This window comes from Ostrinia nubilalis, chromosome 29 (genome assembly GCF_963855985.1).
Source record: "Ostrinia nubilalis chromosome 29, ilOstNubi1.1, whole genome shotgun sequence".
Lineage (NCBI taxonomy): Eukaryota > Metazoa > Arthropoda > Insecta > Lepidoptera > Crambidae > Ostrinia > Ostrinia nubilalis.
In genome coordinates this window covers 4,501,615-4,510,160 of record NC_087116.1, presented here as the reverse complement: position 1 = coordinate 4,510,160, position 8,546 = coordinate 4,501,615, and the positions used below count along the sequence as shown (strand labels likewise).

Below are 8,546 nucleotides of genomic sequence, written 5' to 3'. Positions count from 1 at the left end.
AACAATTTGTGTCTTGCCAAATGAAGGGATAAACGCACAGCCCAAACCACTGGACGGATCGGGCTGAAAAATTTGGCATGCAGGTAGATGTTATGACGTAGGCATCTGCTAAGAAAGGATTTTACGAAACTCCACCCATATAAGAGGGTAAAACGATATCCACGCGTACGAAGTCGCGGGCGGGCCGCTAGTTAATTTATAAAACTTTTGCAACTACAAAGTACAACTGGCTGAATTAGTGCCTTCCAGCATTCTCTGCCAAGGGGCTATTCCCACCTGCGTTCCAACCGCTGCAACTTCTGTGTAGCCAGGATCTACAGCTTGACCGCTAATAACCCAACCAGTGAAGGTCAAGTTTGTCCCGGGGGAAAGTTAAACTGCCATTGGACCCGCAACGAAATTAATCAGAATAACATAAGAGTTTGTGGCATTATCTACTAGTCAACTTATTGTTTAAAACTTTTGACGACGAATTGAGAATCTCCTTCTTTTTGTAAGTCGGTAAAAAGGAAAAGGCATTACTTACTTAATGAATACGTCATTTAATGTTAAGGAAATAATGAATGAATGGAGGAACGAATGAATGAATGAACTCAGTACGAATAAACCATCTTAGAAATCCTTCTATTATTAAGCAATCCTAACAATAAAGAGGCTTTTCTCAATCTGATACTATTATCACAAACGTGAAATAAATTCAACTGGTCCACTGTTTCCCAAAGTTTAAGCTTTGAGGGTCCTATGTCCCCTAGCTGGGGCAGAGGGCGTCCACAACAGTCCTCTATCGCGTTCGGTCTTGAGCTTCGCGTTTGATCTCGCTCCAGGTCTTGCCGATTTTCTTCGCCTCGTCTGCTACAGTGCGCCGCCAAGTTTGCTTGGGCGACCACGTTTAAGTTTAAGCGATAAACGAGAACTAAGTCTCTCGCAACAAATAAATGTTTTAGATAAAACATAACCTAGATCATCATCATCGTCAGGTCATTTGAATTTTGGTCTCTACCGCAAAAGGATTCTTCTTCTTGTCGTGTCGACAACCAACCTACACAGTATCAGGCCAAAACTCCGCCACAAGAGTGGCGTTGTCAGTAGCCTTCTTTAAATTTTTTTCATGCAAGAGGATATGAAATCGCTAACAAATCATTACTGAATAAATTATAATCCCGTATTTTAATAAGAGGTTATCATCATCATCATCATCCTCATCATTATAATTTCAGCCATAAGACGTCCACTGCTGAACATAGGCCTCCCCCAATGATTACCATGACCGATTGGTAGCGGCCTGCATCTAGCGTCTTCCTGCTACCTTAAGAGGTCGTTTTTATTAAGGGAATTTTTGAGGACCTTTATTAAGGGGTTCATGGGCTATAATAACAAAAAGTTTGGGCACCTCTGTCCTAAAAGGACTCACAATAAAGGATCCACACAAAGCGGCCATTTAAGATATAAAGGGTAGCCCTGCTGAATTATTTAACTTTTGATAATATCGTTAGGGGAAGTTTTCTTTTGGATATTGAGTATTGTTGACGTTTTGATTAGCTTAGCTTTCTCTTTGTTTCTAAAATAAATAAATTAAGAAACTTAAAAATTGTGCCTGCCACTTATGATGACGATCTGGTGAAGATCGTACTTCCCACGATCTTCACCAGATCGTTGGTCCATCTAGGGGCCTGTCACACAACGTCTTCCGGCCCTTGGTCGCCATTCGAGAACGTTTCTGCCCCAGCGGTCATATGTTCTACGAACTATGTCCCCGCCCACACTTGATTTTAGCAATTCTGCGGGCTATGTCGGTCACTTTGGTCTTCATGCGGATCTCCTCATTTCTAATTCGATCAAGCAGTTGAATAAGCAGAGCAAAGCTTTAATAACCTTTAAGAGAGAGATAGATAGAATATCTATACGAATGAACAGTCTATTTTGAGTATATCGATCAATATGACACTACAGTGTCCCAAAATTTTCCACGACGTTGAGCTTAAGCCCGTGAGACCCAATCCATCCTAATAATGTATTGGATATCCATTAATCAATAAATATCGCAATTTACTCGTGTACCGCTCTAGTGGCCTGTGAAGAAGCCTGTTGAAGAGCGATTTGTCGAAATACAGAGTGATTTTGTTAAGTGTAGAAGTGTGTTAAGGGTGCCTAAATATCCTATTAATAATATATGTGATGCTTACGACTGTCTGAGTGGACTCTAGGTATTTTTTAGTACAAGGCCTGGTAAATAATAAGTGTGTTAAGGGTGCCTAAATATCTTATTAATTATTAATAATACTTAAGGTTCAGCCAAACTAAAGATTCTGTCAAACCACCGATCAGACTTAAATGCATTGATCGCCATCGCGGAACGCTAACTGATCGCGTTTGATCGCGTTGGTTTGGCTGAACCTTAACGCGTGCAGAACTGCAGATCGCGTCGGCGATGGCGATAGGCGATCACTGCACGTGCATAGATCGCCGCGATTTCCTTTCTATGATCTGAGGCCGCGACCGATGATAGGACACGTTGATGTGCACTCATCGCTACAAATTCATATAAGACGTCGAGCGCTAAATTTAGTCAGTGCCTGAGGTATGGGAGATGCACGGGAGAATGACATTGACATAATTATGACTTGACAGAGCATACACATCTGACAGAAATCTTAAGTCTTGTTGACGTTTGACGTCTCAAAAACACATCTATAGCCATCTAGAATTCTAGGCTTTATTAATCCAAAGCTAGAAACAAGAGACAGGCAGATGGTTTTAGCAAGACTGAATTAAACATTCTGTGTGAGGCATTTTGGTTCAAATATGTTCCACTTACGGTAATGTTGGCTACATTTTTTTACTATGACGACCCTGTATAACAAAAAACCTTCAAAAATCTCACCCGACTTGGGACGATCTCTCGTGACTACGTGCCTTGAATACTCCTATATCCTCAACACCATCTGTCCCTGTCGCTCCTGCTAGCTTTTAGCTTGGTGCGAGAGGGATGGAAACACTCGAGAATGTGGATAGCGTTTTTGGGAGGATTGGGATAGCTAGAGCGCTTGTTAAATTTTCAGCGAAATACTAGGAATGGTCGTAGAAAGAATATGTAATGGGGATGCAGTTGAAGTAGGGATGGTAGAACCACTAAGAGGATTTACACCCGAATTCACAAACGAAGCAGCAATACTACGCGAAGTCGAACGCACAGCGTTGAATAGAGCTCTGTTATTAGTTCGCTTCGCACTCACTCACACCCTGTGCGTCCACAATAAAGTACGGCCAACTAGCAGCGATACAAAAGGTCGATACGACTGTCGAGTTGTCACGGTTAGAGCTTTAGGAGCAGTGACATAATAGAATTTAGATTTAGTTTAGATAAATAAAAGATAGATTTAAGTTAACAAGTCATTTATTACAATTTAGTTTAAAGTAGTGAGAACTCTTAGGGAGTGGGTTGTCGAGCAAACTATCATATCGCACGAGATTCGTCACCGGTGGTAGTATATTCAAACCACTGTCCTCGCTAGCATCGATGGTGATGTGGGTTGGTTCTTCGCTGGTGGTAAGCCCGCAGAGTCGTCGACGCGCCAGACGGTTAGGGCCGTACGCACTGTGGGGTAGGGCCACTTAGAATGTGCGCACGGGCCGTCCGACACGGCAGGCAGCTCTGCCGGGTTGAAGACCCAGGTGGTAGTTTCGGCAGTGGTGACCATGCATGGTGTAGTAGGTAGGCGTAGAAGATGAAGGTGAAGATGAACCCTGCAAATCAAAGCGGACACTAAAGCAGTTGCTAGCTTTTGTCCGTTTGACTGCGACATCAAAATACTAGCGAAGCAGATGGAATGATTTTTGGTAATAAATGGTGATGTAATGATGTGGCAGTCAAACAGAATTACAGTAGGTGCAGAGAAAGTGATTGCAAAGTGAAGTAGGCAAAAATATTAAATTATGTAGGTAGAAAATAATTTAGCATATCATCTATGTAGACAATTAATTTGTAAAACAATATAAGGTAGGCAATAATTTAGAATAATTAGAACAGTAGAATAAGATTAGAATAGTTCAATTTAAATAGAATTTGGATTGAGTGTCGTTACAGTACGACAAGGTCATGTAAAGGTCATGACGTGTCGATGTCATTTCATAAAATATTTAGTTTATTTATTTAATCATGTAGTAAGTTGTAAAATGATAATATTAAGAAGATATAGAAATAGGAATTTTATATGAAATGACACCGAGCACATGGATTGCACACCTGAAGAACAAAATGGCGGCTAGGTACTTACAGTTAGCACAAGTATAAAACCTAGGCATTAAAAATACTTTTGCAACACTCACCCGGTAGCGGGGTTCACCAATTCGCGATTACATATTTAGTTTTTAAGATATTATATACATCGCGGGTCCGGCGGGGACGGACAGCGATACGTCCGTGCTCACTAACGCTCTGGCTCGGACTAGGAGACGCGGCGGGAGCATCGCGGCCGTAGGCGCGTCGCTTGCGCATGCATAAAAAACAGTCCGCCCGCTCGACAGAGAACAAAAGAAATATTGAACAACTTGTTTCGCGCGGGTTTGCTTGTAGATTTATTATTTTATTTATTTTATTAGTGTAGAACAATATGAATTATTTAATTAAGTTATTTAGTTAGGTAGTTTACGTAGATTTAGATATATTATTATTTAAGTTTATTTATTTAGGTAGATAATAGTAATTGAATTAGAATTTAGATCTAAGATAACGATCAGCGGTAACGCTAACCGTTACATATCCCCCTTTTTACGGTAGGATTTTACCTAAGGAAAATCCGCTATCTCAACTGTACTAGCTAATCTTGAGTCTGACTAACAAAATAAACATTTTAGGTCTGTTTACTTGCAACCTGACGTACAGAGTATATGATTTTTAGTAGATCTCATAATACTCACAAGATTCATTAAGTTAAGATTTAGAGAAAGTCATAAGATAACCATTATTTAATGAAGAGGTCGGAATATTATCTGTAGGGTAGACTACAGCTAATTACAAGTATGCGCAGTTGTTTAGCAACTGCTGCACCCAACAACTTCCTATCTTAAGTCCTAAGCAATGCAAAGAGGTACTTAGTAGAGTGTACCTTGCAATCCATTTTAGATGGTGCGTCAGACAAGACAGTTAAAAATAGTTTTAGACTTTATAATTAAGGTAGATTTCCAAAGATAGGTTTAAGAGATATCAGTAGGTAAGATACGAGTAGGTCTAATAAATTGTTTATTTTTAGTAGTATTTACAATTTATTATTTTATTTAATAGTTTAATTAGAAGTAACGTTTTCAGTTACAAGTTTAATTTATATTTTAGATTAGAATTACCGAGTACGTAATATAAAAAAAAAATACTAGGTAGGCGCGCGGGTGTGTGTTGCAATTTACACAATAAGACAGTAAGCATTACAAACTTTGACAAAAGTAAAATCCATGTGTGGTAGGTAGTGAATAAAAGTTAAATAATATTACCAAAGGTAGGTAGAATTTAGTTAATATTATAAAATGTAGGTAGATACATTTTATATTTAAGAAAATTATAGTAGGTAGAATAGTGTAGCTATTCTCCACAAAAAATTACAAGTTTAGTACTACCACACAGAGATTACAATATTAGTTACTATCTTAGAACTAAGTTATTTGAATGCCAACACCAAGAATAACCATTTATTACAAGTAAAACTCACTGGTAACGTCTCAAGTGCGATAGAATAGACCGGTATGGGCGCCAATGTCACGGTTAGAGCTTTAGGAGCAGTGACATAATAGAATTTAGATTTAGTTTAGATAAATAAAAGATAGATTTAAGTTAACAAGTCATTTATTACAATTTAGTTTAAAGTAGTGAGAACTCTTAGGGAGTGGGTTGTCGAGCAAACTATCATATCGCACGAGATTCGTCACCGGTGGTAGTATATTCAAACCACTGTCCTCGCTAGCATCGATGGTGATGTGGGTTGGTTCTTCGCTGGTGGTAAGCCCGCAGAGTCGTCGACGCGCCAGACGGTTAGGGCCGTACGCACTGTGGGGTAGGGCCACTTAGAATGTGCGCACGGGCCGTCCGACACGGCAGGCAGCTCTGCCGGGTTGAAGACCCAGGTGGTAGTTTCGGCAGTGGTGACCATGCATGGTGTAGTAGGTAGGCGTAGAAGATGAAGGTGAAGATGAACCCTGCAAATCAAAGCGGACACTAAAGCAGTTGCTAGCTTTTGTCCGTTTGACTGCGACATCAAAATACTAGCGAAGCAGATGGAATGATTTTTGGTAATAAATGGTGATGTAATGATGTGGCAGTCAAACAGAATTACAGTAGGTGCAGAGAAAGTGATTGCAAAGTGAAGTAGGCAAAAATATTAAATTACTAGCTTTCCGCCCGCGGCTTCGCCCGCGTGGAATTTTGTCTGTCACAGAAAAACTTTATCGCGCGCGTCCCTGTTTCAAAAACCGGGATAAAAACTATCCTATGTTCTTTCCCGGGACTCAAACTATCTCTATGCCAAATTTCATCAAAATCGGTTGCGAGGTTTAAGCGGGAAAGCGTAACAGACAGACAGACAGACAGACAGACAGACAGACAGACAGACAGACAGACAGACAGAGTTACTTTCGCATTTATAATATTAGTTGGGATGTAGGTAGAAAATAATTTAGCATATCATCTATGTAGACAATTAATTTGTAAAACAATATAAGGTAGGCAATAATTTAGAATAATTAGAACAGTAGAATAAGATTAGAATAGTTCAATTTAAATAGAATTTGGATTGAGTGTCGTTACAGTACGACAAGGTCATGTAAAGGTCATGACGTGTCGATGTCATTTCATAAAATATTTAGTTTATTTATTTAATCATGTAGTAAGTTGTAAAATGATAATATTAAGAAGATATAGAAATAGGAATTTTATATGAAATGACACCGAGCACATGGATTGCACACCTGAAGAACAAAATGGCGGCTAGGTACTTACAGTTAGCACAAGTATAAAACCTAGGCATTAAAAATACTTTTGCAACACTCACCCGGTAGCGGGGTTCACCAATTCGCGATTACATATTTAGTTTTTAAGATATTATATACATCGCGGGTCCGGCGGGGACGGACAGCGATACGTCCGTGCTCACTAACGCTCTGGCTCGGACTAGGAGACGCGGCGGGAGCATCGCGGCCGTAGGCGCGTCGCTTGCGCATGCATAAAAAACAGTCCGCCCGCTCGACAGAGAACAAAAGAAATATTGAACAACTTGTTTCGCGCGGGTTTGCTTGTAGATTTATTATTTTATTTATTTTATTAGTGTAGAACAATATGAATTATTTAATTAAGTTATTTAGTTAGGTAGTTTACGTAGATTTAGATATATTATTATTTAAGTTTATTTATTTAGGTAGATAATAGTAATTGAATTAGAATTTAGATCTAAGATAACGATCAGCGGTAACGCTAACCGTTACAGAGTTGACAATATAATATTCTGTCTCTTCCCATCTTGTGTATTTGTCGTAATGTCTCGTTCTCCCGAAAAAATATGTCAAAGTCAGACGGGTTCACCCATGACATTGGGTTTGTTTACATTTGGTATCGCTTCTCGTTAGCCGTACTTTAGTCACTTACAGGGCAGGTATGTACCATCCTAGACTGCATCTCAATTAACATCAGGTGTGATTGCGGTCAAACACCCTTGAGTCATAGCACACTTATCAACCTGTAAAAAGATCAACGCCGTATCGTCTTTCGCTGCGCTGTCAACCACAAGACGAGGCGTTTACGTTACGGTGCGGATACGTGTGCGTTACAGACTTTGAGGCCTTTGTCCAGCTGTGGACGTCTTTCGACAGAAACGAACGAACAGTACGAAGTTTCATACTGACCGCCTCGAGTTGATACGGTTACGATCCCTTTCTGGGTTGATAAGTGTGCTTCGTCCTTGGTTTTGGATAAAAAAGGGAGCCTACTGTTATATTTCTACTTTGTGGCGTTCTTTGGCAAACGTACGTGTTTTGTACTCTCAAACGAATGTAGAGTTGTTCAAGGCTAGGCAATGGGACCAATATCCATTAAAGCCGCCATCTTGCTTTTAGCGCTACAGATTGAGAAGCTCGTGATGAGGATTTGAATCATTGTAATCAAATTAAATCAAAAATATTTATTTAATTTTCACCAGTAATTTGGCACTTAAGAACGTTAAAGAAAAAATATAAAAAAGAAACCCTAAGCCCAGGCACTGACCACCCACTTTTAGTTGGCCGATAGTTGAGTCGGGCTGTTGGTCAGTACGGAGATGTATGTAAGTGCGCACATTACATCGATTTGGTATCCGCCGATTCTTCATACAAATTAGAATCAGGCCCAACTATCGGCCAATTAAAAGTCGGTGGTCTGCGCCTAAGCATAAGGGGCAGGAACTGTTTTATACTGGATCCAGTTTAGTGAACTTTCACACGAACATCCCGTTTGCAGTGTCTTGCAAAAAATTTGAATTGGAATTTCAAACACACACTTGTGTCTGTGTGTTCACACAACAGCTTCTATGTTC

General features: G+C 39.8%; 1 long non-coding RNA gene across 1 annotated transcript; it reads right to left on the bottom strand.

Moving 5' to 3' along the window:
• Positions 1-3,312: 3,312 nt before the first annotated feature.
• Positions 3,313-7,458, bottom strand: LOC135085627 (uncharacterized). The gene is made up of 3 exons (XR_010260170.1): positions 7,035-7,458; positions 4,327-6,183; positions 3,313-3,744 (listed from the first exon to the last, which is right to left on the bottom strand). It is a non-coding gene; the product is annotated as an uncharacterized LOC135085627 (long non-coding RNA).
• Between the last annotated feature and the right edge of the window lie 1,088 nt (positions 7,459-8,546).